General features: G+C 38.4%; 1 protein-coding gene across 1 annotated transcript in view; it reads right to left on the bottom strand.

Moving 5' to 3' along the window:
* The window catches only part of CNTN3 (contactin 3), a 247909-nt gene that overhangs the window by 40098 nt on the left and 187266 nt on the right, over positions 1-20545 (bottom strand). The window lies entirely within an intron of this gene.

The following is a 20545-nucleotide window of genomic DNA, read 5'->3' on the forward strand; positions in this document are numbered from 1 at the left end:
TTTTAATTATATTTTACACTGTAGAGTGAAAAGGGAAGCAATAAACATGCAGACGGTAGGAACCATTGATTTTGTTTTTCAGCACCAACAGGAAACTGACTGGATGAATACATAAATGAAAAATAAAATGTAGCAAAAACTAAGGATCCTGTACTTAATTTTTGTCTTTCTCAGTAGACTGTATTTATATTGTTCCTCTTCTAGTGCTTTTTCTCTCTCACCCTATCTATTGTCTTTTAATGGAGCAATATGATGAGTCAAGATTCATCTTAACAAAAGTTCATTGAACGCTTGCCACCATACTAGATTCACTCGCGGTTACACAAGTGTGTTATACATGACCTCTGCTCTCTAGGATGTAAACCCAAGTCAGGGATATATATATATATGAAACAAGTTACGTTTACAAATGTAGAGGGGCTTCCCTGGTGGCGCAGTGGTTGAGAGTCCGCCTGCCGATGCAGGGGACGCGGGTTCGTGCCCCGGTCCAGGAAGATCCCACATGCTGCGGAGCAGCTGGGCCCGTGAGCCATGGCCGCTGAGCCTGCACGTCCGGAGCCTGTGCTCTGCAACGGGAGAGGCCACAGCAGTGAGAGGCCCATGTACCGCAAAAAAAGAAAAAAAAATTTAGAGAAGTTATTTAATAAAGGTTAAAAAAAATCACATGGCACATACCATGTGTACACAACCTTAGAACGCAGGAGGCAGGAAATTTTTCAGTCCTGCCAAGGATGTGGAGTGACCGGTACTCTTGCTATTGCTAATGGGAATGGAGACTGATGCAATCACTCTGGAACCTTGTTTAGAAATATCTACTAAGGCAGGATATACCCATAATCTACAACCCGGCAATTCCATTCCTAAGTAATACATACTTTACAGACATGTGTGTGTATGTTCATGAAGACTTTTACAAGAACGTTTGTGGCAGTACTAACCATAAGAGCTAAAGAACGGAAACAACCTAGTGTCCATCACAAAAAGTAGCTTAGTAAGTAGTGGAACACTCATTTAAGGAAATACTATTAGACCATGGAAATCAATGAACTATAACTATATAGACTGACATAGCTAAGTCTCAACATAAAAAATATAAATCAGATAGAAAGGAGTACAATGACACTAATCTATCATATAAATCTAGACTGTGACTATCTTTGGAGGGATATTTAGTACTGCAACGAGGCATCACAGGGACTTCTGGAAAAGGGGTCATGTTGCTTCCTGATATCATCGATGGTTACCTGAATGTGTTCATTTTGTGAAAATTCACTGGGCTACACACTTATAATTTGTGTATTTTTTGGCAGAACATAATGACTCTCAAGATGCAGTTGTTATAATGTACAACTATAGCTCTAAACGCTCCATTATAAATAGGACCATCACTGAAAAGGTCAAATAACATGGCTGTTATTCCCAACTCCAGTTTCTTTCACAAGAATTAAATGTTTAATAATAAAAGTGCAACTAATTAGAATATTCTATAACTTCTTATTAAAATGCAATTGATTATTCCCAGACATTAAAAAAGTATAAAAAAGGAAATTCCAAAGGGAAGTTTCACTTACATCAAACCAATTCTTGTCCCCACCAATTTTCACTGCTAATGGTTAGAATATAGTTTTTTACTGATTAACTATGATAAAGGGGACAGGAGAGGAACGTCCAAAAAAATCCAAGTAGCATTAGTCTAGTTGTGGTAAAATAGCACTTGACAGATTATTTTTCAGTATATTTATCAGTAAAATTGCATCTATTATTTAGATACATTTAGAAACATGCTTCTAATTCCTCAGAGTGTAAGTATAAAACAACTTACAAACATTACAAACATTAATAATCTGTGAATAAATTCTTAGGAACACTAATAACCCTTTGAATAAAAATAGCTTTCTACTTTATTATCTGCTAAATTAGTTTGTTAGTCTTTCTTTGTATTGTTTTCCTAAACTCTCCTTTGTCCCCCTTCCCTCAAAAAGAACAGACTAGAATTGGGACAAAGCAGAGTCAAATCTTCATTTTCTTCACTTCGCTTATCCCTATTGCCCTTCAAACGTCCCCCTCAAAGTGAAGCAGTGTAATTCCCAGTCTTTCCAGAAAGCAAGTCCTTTTTCTATGCCGCTGGTCACAGCAATATTTGAAAACGGAGCTTTTAACAGTGCAAGAGGCCTATTCCTACAGCTTAAGCAGGGGGTTAAGAAGAGGGAGACATTTCCCTAAGTCATAAGAATTTTAGCTCTTCCTCAGAAGCACTATCTTTTTAAATAGGATCATTCATTCCAAAACTATTCATTAGGCAATGGCTATACTTTAGTCGCTGAGGATACAATAGTGAGGGAAAAAAACAGTCCTTACGTTCATGGAGCTTACAGTTGAAAGACAGCCATTAATCAAATGACTACCACAAATCAATGTAAAATTACAGTGTAATGCAAGTTCAAAATACACAGACAGATCTATGATTCTGGAGTCTCAATGTATTGATAGTTGAGCTAAGATTTGCAATATGAATACAAGCTATCTAGCAAAAGAGGGTAAGAAAAAAAGAGTCTACATTAGAGCACTTACACATATGCAGAGACTCTAAGGCAGGTGACAACATAGTCTCTTTTGGGAATGGGAGGGATAGGCAATGTCAGGGGGGATAGTTAATCCACAAATCCATAGGAATAGGCCTCTTCCACTACCAAAAGCTCCATTTCTGTCCCCAGAAAACTAAAATTTCACTGTAGCTAATTTCAGGTTCATATTCATGTCTTAATGATAGTAATTTTTTTTATTATATTTGAAAAAACTTGTAAGCTTTTCTAGAATTACTTAATTATCTAATTAGTTGTTCACCTAATTATATAGGTTTCTCCTAGAAAAGATCATATTTCCAGGACATGTTACAGGTATAAACAGTATATGGATTTATAAGTCAAATCACCTTTGAAATAAATGCTAAGAGAAAATCCAGGGAGCGCATGAGACGAAAAAGAAGATAAGCTTGTTAACTTTTTCCCTATATTTTCTTAGGTGATGATGCTAGTGGAATTTTTGATGTAGTTGAAAAACCACTCTGCACTGAAAGAAAAGCATTGCATGATGTGATACCCCACGCCAGCTGAAGGTAAGAAAGCAGACAACTCATTACTAATTACACGTAAGCTGAGAGTACATTGTGAGATCTACCATATGCTACAAATCAAGGTATAAAATAAACCCTGGAAATAGGAAAACCTCTTGACCCCTGCAAATGTAGCATGCACTTTGAATAAAACAAATTTTCAGCAAAAACTAATTTCCTAGTAAGCATTCGATGTAAATGCTGCTGCTGGACTGCCAAGAAGCATAATTTTCCAATTAAAGGGGAAAAAAAGCATTTTGACAACTATTTGGAAGGCAAGGTAGAACAGAAACGCCTCCTTTTTAAAAATCACTTTACACAGCCTGTTTCTGTATAGATTCCAATGTTAATCATTCATCCCGTCACTGGGTTGCCTTCCAAGTCCTGACACTGCATGTAAATCATACACAGGTGACTAGCGAACAGTCAAGCCTCCAGGTTACTTCTGAAACCTGAGTGGTGTTTTTCTCTGTGAAGGTCCCTAAGGGAATTGGTGGCAGATGGGTCACCTCTGTATTTCTGACCAACCAAGTTAAATCTTGCCCCATCCCTACCTCAAATGGCTGCAACAAGGCCACCTTTGTTACAAATGGACACTGCTCAACCAAGGAACAGAAATAATTGGCAACCACTGAAACATGAAAATGGGCCGTAACACTGTAAACCATTTTAGTTTTTCTGACTGATTAATAATTTCATCTGAAACTGTCTGATGCCTGGTTGTCCAAACAGGTGATATCTAGTGCAGGTAATGTGCAATCTGTTCACATCAAAATTTTTCAACTTTCTTTGGTACCAATAAACTGAAATAATTGATCCATTACAGGATTTAGAGCCCCAGCTTGTCCCGTCGTAAGTGTTTTGAAAGAATAACACATGAAAGATAAAAACTTGGTCAAAGACCTTCATGCATATTTTAAACTGTATCAAATGCCCAAGTTACCTTAAAGGTATCAGCTTTTCTATTTCAACATCAAGTTCACATTAACAACTTGGGGATTTTTTTTTTTCTGGCCAGTGTAGTGTTTATGGAGTACCTTACTGGAAGTTGGGCAGGATGCAGTGTCTATTCCCACAGTGATTGTTACCTCAGTGTTTTCTAAACTTCAACCATTAGAGTTACACCTCCACATTTTTTTTTTTTTTTGCCATATTCCAGTACTAAATGCTCTACTATTTACTTGTTTCTTAAACTGTTTAACCTTCTTAAATAATATGAAAGTCAATACAGAAAATGTGTACTTTTTTTTATCTAACATGGAAAACTGCTGAACACAGTAATAGTTAACTGATGAAATGAAAACTGTGAGTGGAAAATAATGTAAATGGACACTAGCTGGGCACTCTCAAAGTCTCTGAGACCTGGACCTTTGCTCTTTTAATTAAAAAGGGAGATTAGCAAAAATTAGAAAATCATTCGTGACAAACCTAACACCATACTGAATTATTCTCCTTGATTTAACCTAAATGACTGAAATGAAATTGAAAATAGAATAGATCTCATTCTGCATTATTTAATAGTGCCTATTGGGTACCTAGCCTGTGCTTTGCAAAACACTGGGCTACCCAGATCACTTAACCCAGTAGTTTTCAACATTGGCTGTACAGTAAATTCACCTGGAGAGTCTTTAAAAACATACCAGAGGGCTTCCCTGGTAGCGCAGTGGTTGAGAGTCCGCCTGCCGATGCAGAGGACACGGGTTCATGCCCCAGTCCGTGAAGATCCCACATGCCGCGGAGCGGCTGGGCCCGTGAGCCATGGCCGCTGAGCCTGTGGGTTTGTGCCCCGGTCCAGGAGGATCCCACATGCCGCAGAGCGGATGGGCGCATGAGCCATGGCCGCTGAGCCTGCGTGTCTGGAGCCTGTGCTCCGCAAAGGGAAAGGCCACAACAGTGAGAGGCCTGAGTACCGTAAAAAAAAAAAAAAAAAAAGAAAAAACATACCAGAAATCCCTAGGCCACATCCCAGAACAGTTAAATCAAAATGGACTAGAAAGAGGAGATCCTTTAGCTGATTCTAATGATCAGTTAGTATCTAAAAGCATTAAATGCCCGAGATTTTATATTCTTCACATCATCACTCCTCCTGGAAATAAAAGCTTCAAGATAGGCACTCTTTTCCCTAGCTCTAAAACTCTGCAATTAATAAATGCATAAAATAATCCTTAAGTTAGGTTGTTTAGCGCTGGGTTTATAAGCTGAGAACAGTACACCTGTACATATTTTCATTCTGGAAGATGGGTGAGAAAACTAGTATCTGTGAAACAGGTACTAGATGTCAAGTACAAGGCGCATTTCCGTGACATTAGATTGCCTTGGTGTACTTGTTGTCATTTTAAAAACAAGTAGTCACTGAAATAATTCAACATGGTGATAGATTTCTATAGATTCATATAGAAACTTACTGTTAGTCAATGTGAATCACCCTAGGATTACTCTGAATTGATGTGATGACAGCTCAGAATGCAAGTATTTCAAGTCACAAGAGCCTACCCTGAGTAACAATTTATCTCATAGATCACAGGTCTTTTTTTTGTCTTTGTTGCTTTTACCCTCATATTAGAGGTTTAAAATATACTGGGAGCAGATCTGCCCTTGCAGAATTATAATGTTAGTATATGAAAAAGGAAATCCATTGATACAAAGGCACAAAAAGCCACTGTTTCATGGAAACTTGACCAAGTTGTGCAAATGTCTTGTGCTCAGTTCTAGTTCCAATTACTCTTGCTGTGTAATAAATTACCCCCCAAATTTAGTGGCTTAAAAAACTGATGATCATTTACTCTGCTCAGCAATATATAATCTGAGCAGAGATCAGTAGGGGGACAGCTTATCTCTGTTGTAAACCTCATCAGCTGGGGCAGCTAGAATGGGGACAGGCAAGCCAGCTTACATGACTGGAGAGTGGTGTTGGCTGTTGGCTGGGAGTTCAGCCATTCTCTTAAGGTAGACCTCTCCACCATCTACTTGAGCTTCCAAGCAGGAATTCCAAGAGAAATTGCACCAATGGAACAAGGTGGAAGTGCATGCATTTTTACGAGCTAGCCTCAGCAATCACAGAGCATCACTCCTGCTTTTCTTTATTGATCAAATCAGTCACAAAGGTCTACCTGGGTTCAAGACAAGAGGCATACATTTCACCACTTGATGGGGAAGACTGTCAAACTCACATTGAAAGACGAGCAAGTTGGGTACAAAGTATGCTTTTGCAGTCATCTTTGGAAAACACCATTGGACACGCCCCTCCAGATCCATTCTGTACGTGCCATGCTGCTTCTTTTGGAGGCATCTGACCTACATGGACTATATAAAATGGTGCCCTTACTTTCTGTCTTTTCCTTGGGTTCCTCCCATCAGGAAATCTGAGGGAGGGAGAACAGTGAGTTCGTGGTATTTGTTTATCAAGATTCATCCCTGCAGGGTTGTTTTACTCTGACTGTGCCAAGAACCCAAGACAGACTTAAAACAACCCCACCAACTCTGATCTAGACGCCCTTTCATGTCAGGAGCCTATGTGTGAGCCAGAGAAAGGATACCCGCAGTCAGAGAGAATAAAATTATACTCTCTCCCAGGAGAGTTGCTCCCAAAGAGATCACACCAACTTTACTACAACTTCAGACCAATGTATTCCCACAGTCTTCCTGATAATCTGGAAATAAATAAATAAATAAATAAATAAATAAATAAATAAATATCTCAAAGTCATATTTAAAAAGATGATAAAAAAGACTAGGTTGGATGCCAAATCCAATCTATCATTAGACTATTTTTTTTGTAAACAGTTATGATGTAAAATTTTAAAGTCAGTATTAAAAAATCGTTTACAAAATCAGAGTGTTATAAAAAACAGCGACTGTTTATAAAAAACAGCGAAAATTCCTGGGTTTTGTGTCTAAAATTTTAAAGACTATTTTTTTTGTAAACAGTTATGATGTAAAATTTTAAAGTCAGTATTAAAAAATCGCTTACAAAATCAGAGTGTTATAAAAAACAGCGACTGTTATAAAAAACAGCGAAAATTCCTGGGTTTTGTGTCTAAAATTTTAAATTGCCCCAAATGAGCCATTTATTCTTCACTTTCTTATTCAGGTCCAGATCAATTAAATGGTATAATTAAATACTGTCCTGCAAAGTAGAATACTTTTCTTTATGAAATCGGAGAATAAAAATCCAAGCCACTATGGACAATTACAACTCAATAATAAAAAGGCAAATAACCCGATTAAAAAACAGGCCAGTCACCCTGACTTCCGATTTTCAGTTGGCATATAAGCAGTTTAGCAGTCATCACTGTTCTAACAACAAGTAAAAGCTGAGTGACTCCTCTTTGATCTGACAGAGAAGTGAGGCCATGGAAAAGACCACTGCCTTCAAAAGTGGAGAGACAGACTGACAAATACAGAGAAGCACAACTTACTGGAGCAGAAATCCACCAGCAGAAATTTCCCTGGGAGCCAGGACTGGGGTAGAGAAACCCAAACTGTGATGGATGAATTGCTGGAGGGTCAGCGTGGACAGGTCTGAGAGCTGACACTCCAGGGAACCCAGACACAGGTGGTTCCCCATACTTTTCTGAGTTTTCCCTCCAGGAGCTCTACTGGGTCCTCACAGTGAATGGTGAAGAAAGATACCCTCATGTTTCTGGCAGGGCAAGGGAAAACGAACCATTATGAAATAAGCCAGAGCACTCTGTTCTTCTGAACAAAGGTTGCCTTTAGGAGAAACTACTTTACCAGAGCCTAACCTGGCTCTGGTTTTGTAAGAGCCTAATACCTCTTCCTAAGAAAAATACCCAAATCCTGATCCCTCTAGCTTCCCACACGGCGGGGAAGGGAAATACACAGCTCCAGTACCTCCAGCCATCCTGTCTCACCAGATGGGAAAGGAGATGAAGAGCATAGCGGAAGTTCACAGTCCAGGGGCACAGGTTCACCGAAACAGCAGAGCAAGTCACAGGACTGGAGAACACTTCCTCTCACCACCCCACAGACTCCCCACGATATTTGTAAAGGCCTGCTCACTGCAGTTCCTTTCAGCTACTACATACACGTCACGCATGCCTTTCAACAGAACAATTACCGGGCATGTGAAAATGCAAAAAACATAGTGTTAAGAGGCTGAATACACGTCAGAACAGGCACTAGATATGGCATGAAGTATCAGATGAGAAATCTTAAAGAGCTATGATTAATATGCTAAGGGATTTAATGGAAAAAATAGATTGCAAAAAGAAATGGATAATGTAAGCAGAGGGATGGAAATTCTAAAAAACAAAAAAGAAATGCTAGCGATCAAAAACACTGTAAAGAAATAAATAATGGCTTTCATGAGCTCATTAGTAGACTAAACATGGCTGAGAAGACAATCTCTAAGCTTGAGGATATGATGATCAAATCTTCCAAAACTTAAAATGAAAGATGAAACAACTGAAAATAAAGAATAAAATACTTAAGAACTGTGTAATGGAGATATCAGAAGGAGAAGAAAGAGAAAAAGGAAGAAAGTAATATTTGAAGCAGTGGTGACTGAGAATTTCCCAAATTTATATCTGAAATCAAACAACAGGCCTCTCTCCAGAAAGAATGAAAATGATAGGTCAGAAACACGGCCCTCCATAAAGAAGGGAAGAGCATCAGAAAATAAATAAGTGAAATATTCCTAATTTATCTAATAGATAACAGTTTTTTCAAAATAATAATTCACTGCTAGGAGGAAAGCAAAACTAAACATACTCGTACCATATGACCCAGAAATCTTACTCCTTGATATGTACCCAAATAGAAAACTTACATCCACACAAAACCTGCACACAGATGTTTAAAGCAGCTATACTCATAATTTCAAAAACTTGGAAGTAACCAAGGTGGCCTTCAGTAGGTGAGTGGATAAACTACTATATCCAGTCAAGAGAAAAAAGAGCTATTATGCCATTGAAAGATACGGAGGAAATATAAATGTATAGTACTGAGTGAAAGAAGCTAATCTGAAAAGGCTACATACTACGTGACTCCAACTATAGAACATTCTGGAAAAAGCAAAACTATGGAGATAGTAAAGATTATTGGTTGCCAAGGGTTGGGGGAGGGAGAGATGAATAGATGGAGCACAGAGGAATTTTAGGGCAGCGAAACTACTCTGTACAATACTCTAATGGTGGATACATGTCCTTATATATTTGTCCAAACCTAATGAATGTACAGCACCAAGAATGAACGCTAATGTAAACCACGGACACTGGGTGATAATGATGTGTCAATGTAGGTTCATGGATTGTAACAAACGGACCACTGTGACGCAGGATATTGATAGTGGAGTAGGTTGTGCACGTGTGAGGACAGGGGTTGTATGGGAACAACTCTTGGTACTTGCCGTTCACTTTTGCTGTGAGCTTAAAACTGCTCTAAAAATAAAATTTATTAATAAAAATAAGTTAATAAAATACTTATTAATAACAAGTAAAAAATAAATTAAAAATTTACAAGTCATAAAGGACCACATCCTTCATGATTCTATTATATGAAATGTCCAGAATAGGCAAATACCAGAGCAGAAAGTAGCTTTGTGGTTGCCTGGGGCTGGGACTGTTTGAAGGTTGGAGGAGTTGGGGGAATTATGGATAATGGGTGTGAGGTCTTTTTCTGAAGTAATTAAAATATTCTGAAATTGGTGATGGTGATGGAGGCACATCTCTTTGAATATAGTAAAAGCTATTTAATTGTACACTTTAGTTCAATTATATGATTTCTCAATAAAGGTGTTAAATAAATAAACCATCACGAATAAAAGATAATGCTATGATTAGAAGACACCATTTACCTCCTCATTCAGTTTGATCTGTTCATTTATTGGATTTATTAGATTTAAGCCTTTTTTTTTTCTTTCCCCCCTGTGGTACGCGGGCCTCTCACTGCTGTGGCCGCTCCCGTTGCGGAGCACAGGCTCCGGACGTGCAGACTCAGCGGCCATGGCTCACGGGCCCAGCCGCTCCGCGGCATGTGGGATCTTCCCGGACCGGGACACGAACCCGTGTCCCCAGCATCGTCAGGCGGACTCTCAACCACTGTGCCACTAGGGAAGCCCAATTTACGCCTATTTTTGACAAGTCCTCTTTTTCAGAATGTATTCATGAACCTTAGCCCCACCCCCTTTGCCAAACAAAACCAAACCAAAATTATAAACTGCTAGTTCTTTCCTCTGCCTCCAGAGATGAGATATTTTAACTGCAAATCACAGATGCAGGTAAATATCTGTTAATCACAATTTCGAGGATCTTAAGTAATCATAATCAATATCGAAAGAATTGTTACTTGACTCTCTTAGAACTTTCTTTAGAGATTATTTTTTAAGTATCTGTACATAATGGTGTTTGGATTTTCATGTGCTGGTATATACACAAACATATTTACAGGTACACAAACATACACATTACTGTCTCTTTGATGGTAGCTTATAGTTTTCAACTGGCTAACAGTAGGGTGGCTCCAGTGGTGGAATCCCAGTATGTCCTAAGCTCAACAGTGAACAACTGACAACCCCACCCCTGAGAAAAAAAGTCAATTCCTAAGAATTGGAGTGATGTCATTTTATGGAAGGTTTGTAGGGAAAAATATGAAATTCACAACAAAATCTCCCTGAAATCTTCTTTAAACATCTGCATCTCTCCCAAAGTTTCTCTCCTAGTATCACTAGCCTATCTAACTTCCCCAAAGTTTCTTATGTAACCCTCCTGCAACACTAGTTCTAAAACCTTCATATTCCCCTTCAAATTCCTACAGCTTGAATATCCCATTCAACCCAAGAAAAGTTATGAAAGCTATTAAGAAAAGAAGAATACAGATTTTTTGACTACATGAAAATGAAAACTTTTACTGAGTGAAAATAATAGACAAAGTTAACATAAAAGTGACAAACCAAAGGGAGATATTTCCAGTGAATCACACTAAGATCTAATTAATAGCTTGACTACATAAGGACCTACTGTAAATCTGTAAAGCAAAAGGCTTGACTTCTAATTGAAGAAATGAGCAAAGGATACAAATCTGCAAGGTACGGAATAGGGACAGGAAATGGCCAGTACACACGGTGAATTTGTGTGTAAGTGAAGGATTTCCTGCTGTGACCTAAGGAGAACACTGTCCAATGGACACAAAATATACATGAGGTGAAAATCTATTACATGCAAATGCCAATATCATTACTGTGTTTCTAGCAAAAATAAAATAGGTCTTATCTGGTTGATGGTTGTCTTGAAGCAGTGTGTTTTGTTTTTGTAACTTTTGGAAGTCATTCTCCGTTGCTAGATTTAAAATAATTTTTTGAACACTCTTCTGCACAATAACCCAGGCAGCTGGGCTACTGTGAATTTCTCTAGCTAGAAATTAGGTAATTTTTTGTTTTCTGCAGAAGTAACGATACATTTCATTAGTCAGTATTAAGCCCCCAATTTTCTTGATTTGGAGGAGCCAGTCATAATTCTGAATCTTTCTTAAGTATCCAAATTACTAATAAGCAAAATGGAGAGATTCTCCATCTTACTATTAATCTGAGAAATGAGAAACTGTTGATAATGAGATATCACTTCTCAACCATCTGTTTGGGAAAATTTTTATTGAAAAAAACAAGGGAAAAAATCATGTGTGGAAAAGAATGTGGGGCAACAGGCACCTCCTGCTCTGCTGAAGGGAATGTAAATTGCCGCAGCTTTCCCAGAGAACACTTTAGAAGCATTCCTACCAGCAGCGCTAGTAGCAGTAACAGTAACAGCAAGAACAACCGCAGCAACAGCTAACATGGGTTGTTCTGAAGTATTTTATACACAAACCTCAGAATAAATGACTATTATCATGTCAGTTTTACAGATGAAGAAACTGAGGCAAAGAAAGATTAACAACAGCTCATAGGAGAATGAAATAAGTTACAAGAGATGGAATTTTGAGTTCCGATGTTTTAACTATATGTAACTATATGTATGCATATGCAACTATATGTATAATTCTAGTCCTATCCAGCAATTCATACCTGAACAAATACCCCCCAGAAAACTTCCTGGGAATTACTGACAAGGTGTCATTACTCTTCTTTCAAAATACTGTTAACTATTCTTTTCCTTACCTAAATACTCCCAGAATTGTGTAAAGTGGTGTCTGATTGCTAGTCATTTTAGAAGCATAGGAAAAATATCGAAGACAAATGAAAATCCTTACAATATAATAGCTGCTTTATTTCATCTAGGAGCACTGATTTTTTTTTTTTCATGATTCTTTCCCTGTCTCACTCCACATCCAATCCATCCATCCATCCATCCATCCACCCTAACAGAAAACTGGAGTTGTCTTTATTTAGGCCTTGTGTACTTGTGCAAATTATTAACATGCATTTTATACATCTTTTGAGGGACCTTTTTGTCCCGTTATACTGCTTATTGGTTACTGTTGATACATAAGTAAGCTATTACTTTTTGTGAATTTATCTTGTATCCCAGTAGTTGACTGAACTCTGATTATTTTTTAAAACTTTTAGAGCTGATACTATTGGGTTTTGAGTAGCCCTGATATTTTGTCCAAATAATGGTAATTTTGTTTCCTTATTTCTAAAGTTAGACCTTTTATTCTTGTTCATCCCTTACTGAATTGGCCCAAACACCTCCAAATGGTTTTAAAGTAATGGTACCTGTGTGCATTCTGTCGTATTGTTGATTTAAATAAAAGTATTCTTGATATTCCCTTTAAAGACCTTTTTGAGATGTGGAAGAAGCACTTTTCTGTTCCTACAACTGGTCATTAATTTTATTGAATGTCTTATAAATGCCCATTGAGAATACAGTGGTCTATTTTATTATATCTATTGATGTGAAGCATGCACATTTCCTAGATCATCATCCAGTGCTTATGAAAGTTTACTCTTTCAGTACGACGTTCAGTTGTTCTTTGCTAAAATTTTATTTAGGTTTTCATACTACATTCATGAAATCGATTCATATTTACTAATTATTTGTTATCTTGCCAGGTTTTGTTCTCAGGAATATGCTAATCTTACAAAATAAATTGAAAAGATTTAAAACTTTTTATATTGTCAAATAGTCTATATAACAATTTGTCTATTTCTTAAAATCTTAAAAGAAATTACCAGTAAAATTCTAGCCTTAGAATCTTTTTCTGTGGGGGAAATGGGGGAGGGGGTGTTACTAATTTACAGTTTTTCATGATTATGAATCTACTTAGCTTTTTAAATTCTTATTAATTTTGATCACTTATATTCTCTCCCAAATTTTCTACTTAATTGGGTTTTCATGTATATGACTTGAACATGGAATATTCTGTTTATTTTTAATTCTTTCTCACCCATTACATTCTCTTTCTCATTTCTAATTTTAGCTGCTTTAACCTTTATTCTTCATTAATATTTTCCAGAGCTCGTCTATTGCTTTTGGACATTGCTCCATCCATCCATTTATTCTTCCATCTCCTTAATATATAGTTGTTTTGTTACTTTCTTTCCTAAAATTTACAAGGGTGTGAAAAAGATGAAAAGGAATGTGCGTTTTCTATTTTTAGGATCAATTTTTTATGTGTATCTGTTACTTCCATTGCAAAATAGTATTAAATTGTGTTTCTGATTTTTGGCAAATTGATCTGTTGATGGTTGAAAGAGGAGCTCTCAGACTACATGACAGTTTAGTTTCTCATTTTCTCTTTGTTTTTGACTTGATATACTTTAATGGTACATTAACTGGAATACTATGATTTATGATTATTACCCCTGCATATGGCAGAGCAAACTTTTTCCAAAATAAACTTACCTTTTTTACTCTTAAGGTTTGCCTTGAATTCTTATTATTTTTTAAATTGGTGACTGTTACCGTGTTTCTTTTTGTTGAATTTGACTGATAAATATTTGCACATCTTTCCATGTACAGCCTTGGTTTTTGTTGTAACTCCGCTGTCTTTATGGGTTTTAATTCAAGTCACACGTTACTTGGTTGGACTTCTGCTCGTCTTCTTATAAATTTCAATCTTACAGGGTTTCTACTAGGGGTGGATTGGACCATTCATCTTAACAAACATTGTGCGTAATAAACGCAGCCCTGGGATACTAATCATACCCAGGATGCACACTCTAGGATGCCTGGCTGAGCAAACAATGAGTTAGTGAAATAAACTCAACTTCAACTCTTTTATGCATTTCCCCGTTTCCAATAGGCATTGGAGAATCTTTGTTTTTTCATCCCCAAATAGTTTTGTGGGAGGGGCTGGGCTTCAGGGATGTATGCTAAGATGAATAATATTAATTCCCCTGGTCTAATCCCCAACTTTTATGGACTCAGTACTGGATGTATTCTCTAAAGGATCCTTCCAAGTCAGTTTATACTTTGAATTTGGACAAGATATAAAATTTATAAGACACTCTAAGTGGGAGATGTTTACAAACGCAGTGTGTCACCACAGGTAGTGTTTGAATGAGTGCTTTACCGCAGTTCTGTATTTAAAATGCACACCAGACCTCTTACAGAATTTTGTGTTGTAAAATAACTGCTATTGTCAAACTTTTAGTTCTCATACCCAAGCAATTCTATGAAATAAATCAAGTCAAGGTGACCATATTTATTATACACAAAGGATTTCTTTCAAACATACTCTTTTCTGCCACTGAGAGCTGGGAAATACATCAGGTCTCAAGCTCTCAAGCACTAGACTGAGATTGTGGCCTGTGGGAGATAAAGCACACCGAAGGCAGCCAGTTCAGTGAGTCACAGACTGGCTGTCGCTGCTAAACCTCTTACTGCTTCCAGTGACTTTTATCCACACACATTCTAATTCATCATAGATCCAATCCCATAAAATGTGTGAAGCTCTATAGCTTGGCTCTATACATTCCTCATTTCTAAAGTATCTGCCGCACATCAGGTTTATCAAAGCATATCTATTCAAACATCCTTACAATATACAGGGAACTTCTGGGGTGTTTAGGTTCAACAGTTTCTAGCTGCAGTCAGTCTCCATAATGTAATATGTCTAAGTCCAAAGGTTAGCTTATCAAGGCAAGCCAAATTATTCTTGAACGCTCTTAAAAGCATACTTAAATTTCCAGGCCCCTAAATCCTCAGGTACCAGCCAAAAATGTTCTTTCATTTCCCTTGAATTTGGGGGCTATTATCTCCTTTTTCCTGTCAGTGGAAGCTTCGATATATTTAAAAGCTGAGAAAGAAAGATGTTATACTGGGAACTGGGTGAATGATGCAATCTTTTTTTTCCTCTCTCTCTCTCTCTCTCTCTCTCTCTCTCTCTCTGTCTTTTTCCTTTTTTTTTTTTTTTTTTTTCTCAGCGGCCATGGCTCCCGGGCCCAGCCGCTCTGGGGCATGTGGGATCTTCCCGGACCGGGGCACAAACCCGTGTCCCCTGCATCGGCAGGTGGACTCTCAACCACTGTGCCACCAGGGAAGCCCGAATTATTATTTTTTGCATGGAGTGGAATTCTGTTGGTTAAACATGGCTATGATAGAGTGCTACTGTAGACATATTGTCGGGACTGTGTCTCTTCCTATTACTGTGCATATATGAAATTTACATACATGTAACTACATACATTCTTACCTACATATGCACAACTACATATGGAGATATCTAGATATAGCCCAAAAGGAGAGAGCACAATGTTCCTGGAAGAGGGACCAGTGTGTGCAAAATCTTGTGGTGGGAGGGAACATGGCAAATACTAAAAACCGATGTGAAAAGAAACCAGAAAATGGGGAACAGAAAGTTAAGTAACTCATGCAAGGACATCATCTAGTAAGCAACAGAATCTAGACCTCACCTGTATCTGAACCCAAATCCCCTGCTTCTCTAATTACACCACACTCTGCCTATAACCAAGATTTGCTTGGCAAACAATGGACTTAAGTGGATGCCATTTACTGCTGACTTATCTATACAACGCTGATTTGTCCCATGGAACAAAGCCTGTATATGACCCATATTTTTCCTTTGTGATGTGTCAGTTTGTTTTGGACAGTTGGCTTAATAAGCTCTTCTGAATGCTATACATTCTGACAGTGCAGAAACCTATAACTGCTGTTGAGACAGGAGGGAAACGGGCAGGATACAACCACTAGATAAATGAAGAAGGGGTGCAGCCCTTAGGATGTGATAAAAACTGGCTGGAACCGGCTGAAACCAAGGTGGCATGGAGAACAGTCTGGTCCTTGACCTTTAGCTCATTATACCTTCATTATAATACTAAAAGTGGCCCAATTCCTGGAGATCCTCACCCTTTCCTGGAATAGCAAGAATATTCCTCCTACTCTTTAGCATGTGATATTACTCAGCCCACAAAAAAATGACCAACCCCAGGCCCTGGGGCCACTCTCACTTTCTGAGCAGGACCGCATTCTGCCTATGGAGTGTGTCCCTCTAAATAAATTTGCTTTCACTTTACTTTGGCTGGCTCTTGAATTCTTGCCTGCTTGCAGCCAAGGACCCTCACTTGGAGGTCTGTCCCAAGGACTCGAGCGGGTCCCTGGATGTGACAATTTCCTCTCCTCCAACACTGTCATCACACTCCTTTGGCATGACATGCAAGTCTACACAACAGATCTGATCTAAATTGGAGCTTTTGGAGTTTCCCCAAAAGGTGTGGGATTTTTCGTTTGCTTGTTGGTTTGCAATGAATGAATGAATACTGAATACCCAGAGTCGTCTCAATGACAAGTGGCTGAAACAGTTGAAAGCTGTCAGTTAGATTTTCCATTTTCTAAACTACCCACCCTCTTTTTAAAACATGGCTCCTACACTATCCAGCTTTCTAAGCAACCTTCCCCGTTACCGGCTTCCCCCTCACATTTTGTTGCTTTTGAAAACAGGGGATATATCTATGAACACACTGGGATAAAAGACAAGCAGACTTCCTAGGTATTAACGTGAATGCTGCAATGAATACACAGAGGACAAGAGCTGTTATATGATTCCCTTCTCATGCAACAGGAGAGCAATTTACTCAATTGCTTGTGCTTAAGGGTAATGTCATTTGTATGGCTTACATTTTATACTGATGGGAGAATACTAAGTTACTAATGGCACAAGTCAATAAAAAAATGCATAGGCCATGAGCAAACATGTTTGAAAAAGACCAGAACTGGCAAGTGATAGGGTTAATTCATGCAGTTTCATGTTTCAGATACTTGATTCCTGTAGAGAGATGACTGACTCAATACCTTACGTAGAACCTATCAGTAGCACAGGAGCAGCTAAGTTAAAGTATTATCTTGAATATTTTTAATTCCAAGACCCTCTTAGAGAAAGCAGCCATCTAGCTCAGTGTCAGTGAAATGTTTGTTTGAGGATGTTTGATGCATATTAAAATCAAACTGCTGGGACTTCCCTGGTGGTCCAGTGGTAAAGAATCCACCCTACAACGCACGGGACTCGGGTTCCATCCCTGGTCAGGAAACTAAGATCCCACATGCCGCAGGGCAACTAAGCCCGTGCACCGCAACTACTGAGCTCGCGAGCCTCAACTAGAGAGCCTGTGTGCTGCAAACTACAAGCTCTGGAACCCACGCGCCACAACTAGAGAAGAGAAAACCGGCACGCCACAACTAGAGAGAAGCCCGGGCGCAACAACGAAAGATCCTGCGTGCCGCAACTAAGACCTGACACAGCCCAAAATAAATAAAAATAAATAAATTAATTTAAAAAAAATCAAATCAAAGTACTTTGGGTTTTTAGTCTTTTAATGTGTATTTCTTTAGCATTAGTACAGACAAAGGACATTGTACTGGATATAATATTATCAACAGTTCACAATCGAGGAGATAAATCATGGTGCTATCTACATTATACAGCAAAGGCAACTAATTAATGTTTCAAATCAAATTCTTTATGAATTAAAGTTAGGGCAAGAGCTGGGTTACAGCAGTGAAGGTAACATTCTAGCCTTTTCTTTTTTCCCTTGACTCCTCTCCAAGGAAAGGAAAATGATAAATCCTAAGTACGGAGTAAAGAGTTGGCTGAGGATACTGGCATATGCCTTTTCCTGTTGTGACAGAAGAAATCAGTGACTTAAAAAAAAAAGCATTTAAAGTAGCAATCCCACTACTGGGCGTATACCCTGAGAAAACCATAATTCAAAAAGAGTCATGTACCAAAATGTTCATTGCAGCTCTATTTACAATAGCCCGGAGATGGAAACAACCTAAGTGTCAATCATCGGATGAATGGATAAAGAAGATGTGGCACATATATACAATGGAATATTACTCAGCCATAAAAAGAAACGAAATTGAGCTATTTGTAATGAGGTGGATAGACTTAGAGTCTGTCATACAGAGTGAAGTAAGTCAGAAAGAGAAAGACAAATACCGTATGCTAACACATATATATGGAATTTAAGAAATTTTAAAAAATGTCATGAAGAACCTAGGGGTAAGACAGGAATAAAGACACAGACCTACTAGAGCATAGACTTGAGGATACAGGGAGGGGGAAGGGTAAGCTGTGACAAAGTGAGAGAGTGGCATGGACATATATACACTACCAAATGTAAAATAGATAGCTAGTGGGAAGCAGCCGCATAGCACAGGGAGATCAGCTCGGTGCTTTGTGACCACCTAGAGGGGTGGGATAGGGAGGGTGGGAGGGAGGGAGACGCAGAGGGAAGAGATATGGGAACATATGTATATGTATAACTGATTCACTTTGTTATGAAGCAGAAACTAACACACCATTGTAAAGCAATTATACTCCAATAAAGATGTAAAATAAATAAATAATAAAAAAGTAAAAAATAAAGCATTTAAAGCAATAGTAAAAGAAATGTCAATGGTTTGCAGCAATTGGTGAAGCTCTTGAAAGCCTTGAATCAGAACAATTTGGAAAACTAGAACTTCGAAAATGGAGTAAGCCAGATGATAGAACATAGAAACAGCATTGAAATTGTACTTAATTGTGGCTGCGTATCTAAATATTGCCTTTTTTTAATTTAATTTTATTTTTTTAAACACCAGCTGTAGTGGGTCACTAGGGCTGCTGTAACAAAGTATCACAAACTGGGTGGCTTCAAACCACAGAACTTTATCCTCTTAGAGTTCTGGAGTCCACAAATCTGAAATCAAGATCTCTCTCCCAAATTTCTAGGGTAAGACCATTCTTCCCTGCCTCTTCTAGGTTCTGGTAGCCCCAGGCATTCTGTGACTTGTGCCTCCATCTTCACAGGGCCATCTTCCTTGTGTCTATATTCTCCTCTCTGTGTGTTTGTCTGTGCCTAAATTTCCCTATTACAAGGACAACAGTCATATTGGATTAGGGCCCATCCTATTCCAGTATGACATCATCATAACTTCACTACATATATCTGCAACAATCCTTTCCAAATAAGGTCACATTCTCAGGTACTAGTGTAAAGGACACTCTTCTGTATCTCCTTTACAGTCAATACTATATACACACTCGGAACACGTCACATTTCTGACACCAGATGTATGTGTTTTCCACACCGAGCAATTCTCCAACACCAGGTGGGGGGGTCCCAAAAGTCAATTCAATTCTGACACTAACTGCCTGGAGTTAGCATCAGATCCATAAGTTAAGGGCTCAGTCCCCTGAGACCAGCCCCTCTTCAGACACCAACTGCAAGTCTCAGATTGTCACTTGTACTTCCGACCAACCACTTATAAACTGAAGTTCCCATGACACTCTCCTTGGGTTCAGTAATTTGCTAGAATGGCTCACAGAACTCAGGGAACATTTATTTACTTTATAATACTTTATGTATCATAAAGGATACATATAAACAGCCAGATGAAGAGGTAGATAGGGTGAGATCCAGAAGGGTTCCAAGTACAAGAGCTTCTATCCCAGTGGAGGTGGAGTGTGTCACCCACCTCACATGTAGATATGTTCACCAACCCAGAAGCTCTCTGTGATGAAAAGTACTTTGGGATTTTTATGGAAGCTTCATCACATAGGCCTCATTGATCATAAATTCAGTGCCCAGCCCCTTCCTCCTTCCTGAAGCATGGAGGAGCTGGGCACTGAATTTATGATCCATGGGGAGTGCTGAAGGTTCCAAGTTTCTAATCATGGCTTGGTCTTTCCGGTGACCATCCTGAAACTAGCATCACTTCATTAGGACAAAAAGACATTTCATCACACAAGAAATTCCAAGGGTTTTAGGAGGTCTGTGCCAGGATCCAGGGGCAGAGGCTAATAATCCTATTATTATTAGCCTCTACCACAATCCTATCACAACTAGGCCTTAGGATTTGAACTTTTCTTTTGAGGAAACATAATTCAAGTCCTAACACCATCCTTTCAAGTTGCACACAATCCTAACACATTAATAGACCCCATGTATACACATATATACATTTAAGAAGAAATATTAGTGGTGTTTTTTGTTTTTTTTTAATTTTTTTTGACCTGGCCATGTGGCTTGCAGGA

Source organism: Lipotes vexillifer, unplaced genomic scaffold (genome assembly GCF_000442215.2).
Source record: "Lipotes vexillifer unplaced genomic scaffold, Lipotes_vexillifer_v1.1 scaffold1008, whole genome shotgun sequence".
NCBI lineage: Eukaryota > Metazoa > Chordata > Mammalia > Artiodactyla > Lipotidae > Lipotes > Lipotes vexillifer.